The sequence below is a fragment of the Hippocampus zosterae genome, chromosome 5 (genome assembly GCF_025434085.1).
Source record: "Hippocampus zosterae strain Florida chromosome 5, ASM2543408v3, whole genome shotgun sequence".
In the NCBI taxonomy this organism is placed as follows: domain Eukaryota; kingdom Metazoa; phylum Chordata; class Actinopteri; order Syngnathiformes; family Syngnathidae; genus Hippocampus; species Hippocampus zosterae.
In genome coordinates, this window is record NC_067455.1 from 17,955,237 (window position 1) to 17,965,236 (window position 10,000).

General features: G+C 41.0%; 1 protein-coding gene across 4 annotated transcripts in view; it reads right to left on the reverse strand.

Annotated features, from left to right (window-relative positions):
- Positions 1-10,000, reverse strand: part of ldlrad4b (low density lipoprotein receptor class A domain containing 4b) — a 180,506-nt gene that overhangs the window by 93,851 nt on the left and 76,655 nt on the right. The gene's annotated exons all lie outside the window — the stretch shown is intronic.

The following is a 10,000-nucleotide window of genomic DNA, read 5'->3' on the forward strand; positions in this document are numbered from 1 at the left end:
CCAGGCAGGTGACGGTTCAGCCGGAGTAGGTAATCAGCTAAATACTACAGTGGCAACCTGCCACTGGCAGGTGAACAGGTAGTAGGAAACAGATTCACATGATCCACATGTATGTCCTATAATCCCACATAGTGGTAGCGTTTTCAGACTCTCTGCCTAGCTTCTCTTTGCAATGTTAATTTGCTTTGTCAATTGGGTTAGGGCGTGTTTGTACAGTGCCCTAGCTCCACTTCTTAAGGTGGCCTATTTTTCTTGCCTTGAGTTGCCTGAGTTTGTCAGTGAACCATGGTTTGTTATTGTTGATGGAGCAGAAGAACTTTGTTGGTAGACACATTTCCTCACAGAAACTGATGGATGATGTTACAGTGACTGTGTATTTATCCAGGCTACTGGTTGACAAGTTTCATAAGACGCCCCGGTCAGTGCAGTCCAAGCATTCTTGTAGTGCCAGCTTTGTTTCATTGGTCCACCTCTTCACAGTCTTGATAACCGGTTTCACGAATTTGAGTCTGAGCCTGTATGTAGGGATGAAGTATATTAAACAGTGATCAGAAAAGCCCAGTGCTCTGTGGGCAATAGATCGGTATGAGTCTTTAAGTGTCATGGAGCAATGGTCCAGAATGTTGTTTTTTTCTGATGAAACAATCAATGTGCTGATTATACATATGGGATGTATATGGGAAGTTCATGGTAAAATTATGCTCTATTAAAATCAGCCAAGATGATGAGGGGTGATTCTGGATGCTTTAGTTCGAGGTTGTTTACTTGGTCAGCCAGCGTTTGTAGCGCTGTGTGCACATAAGATTCCAGTGGGATGTAAACACCTGCGAGTATGAAGAACTCACGTGGTGAGTCAAAAGGCTGACAGTTTAGAAACAGCGACTCCATGTCCGGGCTGCAGTGGGTGTTGAGCTTCGTGACATCAGTGCACCATTCATTGTTGATATAGAAGCATATTCCACCACCTTTTGATTTCCCTGATAGCTCCATGTCGCGGTTCGCTCAGTGGAGTCGGAAGTTGGGTAGGTGAAGCGTGGTGTCCGGATGGTTTCGGGGAATGTGCAAAGGTTTTATTGGTCCTTGTGAGAAGAAGAAATTCATCCATCTTGTTTGGCAGACTATGTAGATTGGCAAGATCGATGGGAGCGGGTTTCGAAATCCACGCTGGCGAAGCTTGATTAGCATGCCAGTTTGCTTCGCCCTCTTCCTGCAGCGTTTCCATGCGCTGTACAGAGCAGCTCCGAAAAACCTTGTGGGTTTGTGCGCGTTGGTGAAAAATGTCTGAAAGCAGACTCCCTAATGTCTTCTCTTGAGTAAACGAGTGGCTTAAGGTTGCCAAAAATGAACGAAAATGACAAACAAAGACAATTTTAGGGAGGACGTAACTCGTGCCAACCCCATCTTGATAAAGTACTACTTATATGATGCATGCAGAATCAGCGAGACTACCCATTTCCATGTCACTATTATTCACTCAGTTTTTCTTGACTTGTCTTTTCTTTTCCATATCTCGCCAGAGCTTCTTAGTTGAGCTCAGATTGTAGTATACAAGATACATACTTGGGTGGTGGGAGTTTGGAAATGAGGCTTGTTTGCATTTAGACACCGCTCTCTGGGCATTTGGTAAACTCGATGAGAGGAGGGCGATGGGGGTGGAGGAGGGAAGTGGGCACAGAGAGAGAGAGAGAGAGAGAGAGAGAGAGAGAGAGAGAGAGAGAGAGAGAGAGATAGAGAGAGAGAGAGAAGACACTGGATAATATAAATTCATTATGTAAATCCACAGCTCAAATAAATTGACAGGTGGGTATTGCACCCGAGAGAAGCCGAATCAAGAGCATGAAAGCATTAGTCCCACTCACCCTTGACCTCCACCCTGGACCTGCTCCCTGAAGTGTGCCTGTTATGCATACTAATGACTCAAGAGAGGCCGTCTTAACAGCAACACTGCAACAGATGTTGTTTTCTTACACTGGTAGCTGGAGACTCTTTCATCCTTGATCTAACCAGAATGTAAACTATGCTGACAGGAAAACACTTGAGGTGTTCCTTGTTGGTGGTACCAGGTTGCGCTGGCACCACTGCAGACAAGTCTTTCTTCCAATAGCTGATAATTATTATTTATTTGGAGACATAAATTAAACATGTTCGGTGACAGTAGGTACATTGCCAACATGATTAAATGTTTTTATGATTATGATTTTTTTTTTAATTTCAATAGGAAAGAATGACTTAAAGTTGCTTAAAGAAATCCAACAACCAGGGATTTTTAACAAGGGGTTCCACTGTTCTGCTTTCACTCAAAAACACTTGACATAATCAGTGAGGTTCAAATCTGAACTTTGACAAGTTCATGTAATAAACATCCATTTCTATTGAGCCATTTTGTGTTGGAGTATCGAATGTGGTGAAGATACTTTACTGTCAATTAGTATATAAATAGTGCATCAACTTTATCTGTTAGCATTATATCTACAGCATAAGAGGTTACATGTTTATGCTCGCACACAACCCTAACAAGTACAAACGAAATGGATGGCTGGAAGGATGGCCGAAAACACAAAATGTACTGTTTTGTCAATTGGCCTCTGGGTCAAACAGGATCTTCATCCAATCACATTTTCAAATGTGTTTACCCTGATTGACAAATGGGCTGAAAAAGCTATTTTACCTTCACACAGAATTAGGGTTTTTTTTTGTGTTCCAACAAATCTATGATGAATGTATTTATCACGTCGAGGCTGACATAATAAATAAATAAAAGTCAATGATTTTGTTGAATACAAACCATCGTTTGTACTATTTAAAGCATTCAACACATTATTAACGATCAAACTGCAACTGTTTTTCACAATAAGAGAGCGAGTTTAAAAATTGTAGTGCATGGAGATGTAGTCTCCGTTTTACCCTGAATCGGCTGGAACAAGTTCCAGCTCCTTGCGACTCTGAACAGGATAAGCGGCATCGAAAATGAAAGGATGGAGGGATCCACTTCATAAAATCTTTCTTTCAAATTCAGCAGGCAAACTGAGGGAGGAAGAGGTGTCACGAGTGAGCAATCACATGACAAGTATGATGGTAGTCGTGGTCATAAGCATTTAATTGGCCCAGCAGATTTCCAGACAGGCGCCACTGAGTGCTGACCTAAACACTTTTGGCCGGGTGGGTGAGTGGGCGTGACTTTAAGAAGCTTCAAGGCCAATTGCTGGCTTGAGCTAAAAGGAAAGACAAGTGCAAGAGACAAACAAGTATGGGGAGATGAAAGCAATCATTGGCAGTAATAATGAGAAAGAGGAGCTGAACAGATGAGTGTTTATCCAGAGCTTTAGCCCAATATTTCTCTTGTTGTGTCTGCTCAGGGTAAATCCTTGAACCACATGGACAACAGGCTGCTCCACAGAAATCCTGAGAACAACTACATCAATCGGAGTCTTTCTGAGCTCTAAATGATTCTCGTTCACACACAAATGTTTTGTGCGGTGTGTGATGTTGCAGAAGTGGATCATTGTATACTTACGTTCATTGTATCACTCGTTCAAATAACGATAACAATAATAATGTGTTCAATGATTTCTAAAATGATTCAGAGGGGTCACTGGGCGATGTTGTCATTCATGAATGAAAAACGATGACATCATCCACATTTGTCTACGGACTGTAGAATCTGTCCTTCAAATTCACCTGACACTACCTTTGCAAATCGTCGCATATGGTTCCATAGGCGCACAGTTTAGTCAAATTTTAACCGCCAAATAGTCAGGGCCGCCAGGTGCATGTCAAATGAAAGGATAGGATTGCCAGCTCGACTGATTGTCAGGACAAAGGTGGCCACTGTGTCATATTTAAGAGGTTAGAAAAATGGATTCTCATTCAAATATTACATATGACCAAACTTGCTCGAGGCTGAAATATGCAATGATTGTACTGTCAGGGAAAGTCAATTTCGTAAAGCATTCTTATACAGCAGCGTTTAATACATAATGTGGTATTGCCCGGGAAAAAGGAGTTGCTGGGCAGTGTAATGCTGCAAGTTTTGCGATGTCATTTTACACCACTAAATCCAATTTTTTATGCAGCCTCCTTTATCTCCATGACGATAAATCACTTTTCCACTTCAAGATAAAAGTATCACATTATCTGCACTTCTTTCCCAATAAGGTTACAATCTACTCAGAATGCAGTTAGTTGCCAAACACAAATACTGTACTTTGCACTCCAAAAAAGGCAAAGGTCAAAAGGTTACAATGACACATTTGTGTTCTGCAGAGGGAGTATCATTTGCATTTGAATAAAACAAGTGCCAAAAGAACAACGGCAATAATAATGTTGATGATAACATGCCACAAATCCTAACTATGACAAGAAGAGTTTCATGGGACTGTCGCCACAGAATTAGACAGTTGCTGGATAATTTAGAACAACGTCATGCCTTGCTCTTGCTCATTTTGAAAAGCGATGTTGATACAACTAATACTATGAGTGTTGTGCTCAAGCTGTGATGGAAAGATAAAATGCAAAGATAAAAATGGGCCAATCGGGGCTCCTCCTTCCAGGCGTTGGAATCCAGTGGACTGGATTTGAAACGGCTTTCTTCCTTGCTTCTTATACTGTGGCAACAAAAAATATTTCTTCTCTTTCTGTTTTACTCTGAGAGTTGTAGAAGTTCATGAGAAGTTGATGGACTGATCAGATTTACTTCCTGCAACAAAACCATTACTCTACTGTAATGAGCTCATTATTATGCATGGATCGTCACTGAAGTTCATTACATACTGAATTAGCATCACGTTATGGGCATTTGCATCTCAGTAATATCAGCGAAAAGACTCTGACAAAGCTCGATAAAGTAGCCTGCTAGAGTTGGCCATTGCAGAGTAATAATCAGACCAAACAAAAGGAAATACGCAGTATGTAAATCAGTCATACTTATTGTCATGACCATTTGTATGTGGGAGCGACATAACATAAAACAAAAAAACATTTTTGCCTTGAAAATGAAGAGGAGAAGGAAGATAAACCTCAACCAAACCATAAGGAAAAAGAATGAGAAACTACATTTCTTCACACAATTTGCTACGGCACCTGATGCCAGCACAGCAGAAAATCTTCATTGAAACGTTGTCAAAAATAGTGTGGTACTTTATTGGATGAGGGGAAGTCTCTTATCAGTCATGCTCAAAAAGCCTGTCTAAGTAATTGGAAATGCTTCAGTGCAGTGAAGTAGTCAATGGCAAACCTGTATGGAAATCAATGTCCCACACAACAAACTCACACGCATTCTGGAGGCTTTTTCGGTATCAACCATAATCACACTGGACTGAATCGATTGCTAAGTCCCTGTTATAATATAATATATTCATGTACATTCTGCTTAGCCTTAAGAGGGTCACAGGCATCTGGAGCCTCTCCAGCTGACATTGGGCAAGAGGCAAGGATCTATGAACCAAAAACCACAGACAGACAGACAGACAGACAGGCAGACAGACAGACAGATGGTGTAGAAAACTTTTTCTTTATGAATATCAAAAATGAAAGTTATTTGTTTAAATCTTGGGATAAATATCCGCCAATAGTGTTAGGGTTAAGTAAGCGGTCCGCTGTATATGCAGACTGAGTAAGAAAGCAAAGAAAGAAAGAAAGAAAGACGGAAAGAAAAATAAGCTGATACTTCCACAAGCTGAGTGACCAAGGTGAACGAGCAACATGTCAAATTCGCCCCAAGGTCTCAAATGCAGAGATGGGGAATCCAGGTCCAGAAAGTAAAAAACCTGCGGTCTGCCTCAGTTTTGCTTCAGCCACAGGTGCTTCTACTGAACCTGAAGGTAAACCAGCATGTTTTCATCCCTGCTCAAATGGAACTAATGCCATAAAACACACACTTGATCACTTAAGACATCCAAAGGGGTCCTCCCTGTTCTTTGGAGAGAAGCAGACATTATTGTGGTGAACCTGTTGCAGAAGTAATAGCGGTAAAAGCAACAGAAACATTTTCCCTGATGAGTCATCTTGGCAGGTGAAGGAGAGAAGAAATAAGTTCCTGCAGGGAAAAATGTAATGCTAGCACTGACGGGTTTGTCGCCAAACGGTCTCAACTTCATTGCTTTTGGTCTGCAGACAACTTATACCGGCTACCTTCACCACCACACTGTATAAGACCACCACGGAAGCCTCCCGGTAATCTTGTTAGGGCCAATCACAACCATGCCATATTTACAAAAGCATTGCATGGCAATCCGTCATTTTTCTCTTTCCTGCCAGGTCTTTGTACTGGCCCACGCGCATCCACGTGTAGTGGTACTGCAGAGATCTAAGATGTTGATACAGTACTAAAATGTCCACATGCCAAAATCTACCAAAGTTACAAAACCTAAAACTGAAATGCGCTATTTCAACACATTCTGCAAGTACTCTGATTGAATATGCAGCTTGAAATGTGATAACTTTTCATTTGTATAACATTTTACCACCAACAGAAAAAGTATGTTCAACTACAGTAGAACTCCTCTACAACAAAATCATGTTTGCAGCCAGAAGGTTTTCACAACAGGGGACTTTTCACTCTAGCAAATTTGATATCAGATGCAAACACACACACACACACACACACACACAAAGTATATATGTGTACACGTTATTTTTATTCCAATAGTGTACAAGTATTAGCATACACTTATTTGACATTTCATATAGCCAGTGTAGAAAAAAATGCGAAAGAAATAGCGAAATTTACGATCAGCATTCACTTTCACTTACATCAATTTCTTGCATAATGTCTTTTACTTTGCTTCCTCCATCTTTCATTTTTATGACTTTTATCCTGTCTTCAATTGAAAGCTTTTCTTTTCTTAACTCCTTGGTCTGCAAAGGTCCATTTTGTCGCCCTTTTAGCAATGCAACGTTGGTGCTGCGTCTAAAACAAACAATAACAAATACTTCCTGTACTACTGCACATGTGTAAGCCACTGTGGTGTTTGCTGTTGCCGTTTCCGAGCTAAGCAGTAGGAGTCGCTGTGGCATGCTGAGGGTGGATTAGACTTTTACGGAAGGCTTGTTTTCATTGTAGTGAACCTCGTTGCGAGGCAAGACAGAGAAAAATATTTCGTATTATGCAACAGGGGGACTTTTCGTTGTAAGGGGAGCAGCAAAGTAGGAATGGTTTTCATGCATGAAGATTTTTTCACACTACGGTGTATTTTTGCCCATGTAGGTTTCGTTGCAAAGGGGTTTCACTGTATCTGGACTTTTAGTGGTGTTTTTTTGTTTGTTTGTTTTTTAAAGTATTTAACTCGTATATTTGTCGTATTATGTACATGTATATTTTGTCTATTTCAATTTTTTTGTTGTGGTATTGTTTCCTTTTTTGCCTTCTGTTAAAGTTACAGTATATAAAATAACTGACCTGTTTTGTCAGTTCTTGTTATAGTAAAATATTTTGCAAATATATATCTTCGGTCACTGTCAATCTTTACAGCATATGAAACTACGGTATGCAAATTGAGACGAATATACATTAGCAAAGATGTCATGCTGTATCGCCCTAAAAAGGGTGCAATCCACTCTGTGCTGCTTCAGTTGGCCACACCAGTGTGACCAGTGCAAAAATGAGTGTAGAACCCTGTGACATTCGGGTCAGAAATGAAAATCTGCAATAGTGTGAATCAGCAATAACCGAACCACGAAGTAGAAAGGGAACACGGCGTGTTATAGTGGTATATATGCTGTATCATTTATAGCGCTGTAACCGGTCTATGGCAACATAGTAGACAATCTGGATGAATAACTTTCACTGACAGTATTTATGTTATCTTCGGGTGAATAACAACTCTGATGTGATGTACATGTCAAGTAAACTACTCACTTGTGTCTGCAGTTACTCCCAGTTCAGCAAAGCTCTTCACTCGAACACATATGAACACCAACTTGATAACAACAATTAATCAATTGCCCCACACTTTAGGATATACCTTAGGGAGAGACAAATGTGAAAAGAGAATGAGTGGGGACATAAAGATCGAAGAAGTGGTGCGAGGAGTTGGATGACGAGTAGAAAAGGGAGGGATGGGGGGTAAGCGGTGGAAAAAAGAGTGTCTAGACAGCATTCATGATCCATCTGTCTGCCACTGCCACAGAAACAGCCATAGGCTACAGCAAGATGGCCAACTCCATCATGACAGAAGCAGTTTCAACCTCTCTCATCCTTTTCCTTTCTTTTACATCCTAATTTTCTTTTCTTCTTTCTCAGTCTACTGATTTCTCCCTTTTCTAATCCCATGCCACTCTTTATAGTGCTACCATCCTTTTTTAATCTCTCCTTCTCTCCCTCCAGCACTCATCTCTCTCTCTTTCTCTCAACCTCTCTGGCAGCACCAGAAAATTACGATGATTGTACTCTTTTCCCATAATGTTGGCTGTAGGCAATTCCAGACGGCTAAGTATTTTAAGTACCCAGCACAGGATTTTATTTAGTCGAAATGAAATGGACTCCCCTCAACAGTCAACCTGCAATAGAGGGAATAGTAAAAAGGATATAAGTAGCGTGCAGAGAGATGAAGGGTAGTGAGAATGACAAGAAAGTGTATGTACAAATGAGAAGATTGAAGGGTTCGCGGTGAAACCCAAATGTGGTCGGGTGGTGGGCAGCCAATGAGCGAGGAAATGATGAGAGGAAGCTGAAGAACTTGCCGGACATTTACACACCGATCCGGTGCCAAGGATGAAAGTGCTGCTGTTAAAAGTTTTCCTCCTCCTCCTAAAACTTGTTGAGAGGGAACGGTGCAGCACATCAAAGTAAGCTGGCACACAGCCACTGCGCTCCAATGGCGTCCTTCAGCCTCTCTCCCTCCAATCTCACTCTCTGTGTCTCCTTCTCTCCGTTTCCATTGATTCTGGTGAGTCGAGGGACCACTCTCATCTCCCGCCCCTGACAGAGGTGCTCAGTAAGAAAAGTGGTGGTAGCTGGGGGGGCTGGCTCATGAAAGCGGCACAGAGGTTCAAACAAAAACAGGACTGAAACTGAAAGCTTGGAAATCTTTGATGGAACATGTGTCAGACTAATATCTAAGAGTCTTTAATTCAAAGAGCAATTATTTTTACCCTCCGGCACCTGCAGCTACGTTTACCTGCTACTGTTACGGGAGTGCCCGTTGTTAGAGCCTTACAAATCGATCCATAAAACAGGATTGAAAGCTTTTTTTGTTGTTTTTTCCATTGGGAAATGTTGAATGTGAAATTATGCATCATTATTGCTATTTTAGGATTACAGCAACATTCGTTTCTGTCCAACTTGTGGAAATAAGTTCACACCACTCGACGAAAAACAGCCACAATACCATCAAGGCATTCCAGTAAGGAGCAAAAAGGAATCTGTTTTTTCTTTTTAAAGAACCGAGTATTTTTATTATGTTCATCTGCCATCTTATTATGTTCATTCTCTTGCATAATGCTGCTAGCTTTGCCAATAATCCAACTGACATTATCAGGAGTACCATCAGCCATAAAACACTGATGACTGTCGCATTTGAGGGGAAATCACTGACATGCCACTAATCTTTTCATAGCCACTGGAGTGGAGAGTTCCATGAGGAAGAATGTGGAAGATTAGTACCAAAAATATGGACCGAGAGCTCTCGCTGGGGTTCAAGAATTTTTGCTTCCATACCTTTGGGATGAACTATGACAGAGATTGGGAATCGGGCTCTCAAGCCTATCATCGGGGACCTTGACCAAATAAATGCTTTTCCGGATTCAGAAATTTCCATGCCACTCTGAGATTTGACAAATAATCTCGCACAACTCTAATTGCCCCATGGGGATAAATAAAGTTTTCTGAATCTGAATCTAAAAATAAAACTTTAATGCAACGGTTGATTCAAAAGGATACTAATATCATATTTCTTTCTCTTCACAGTTCCTTGACATGCACTGATACTCCCTTTAACGGATTGCATCAAGATGAACGAGTTCACTTGCATATTAAGTTGTAGGATTTTGCATGAAACAATTC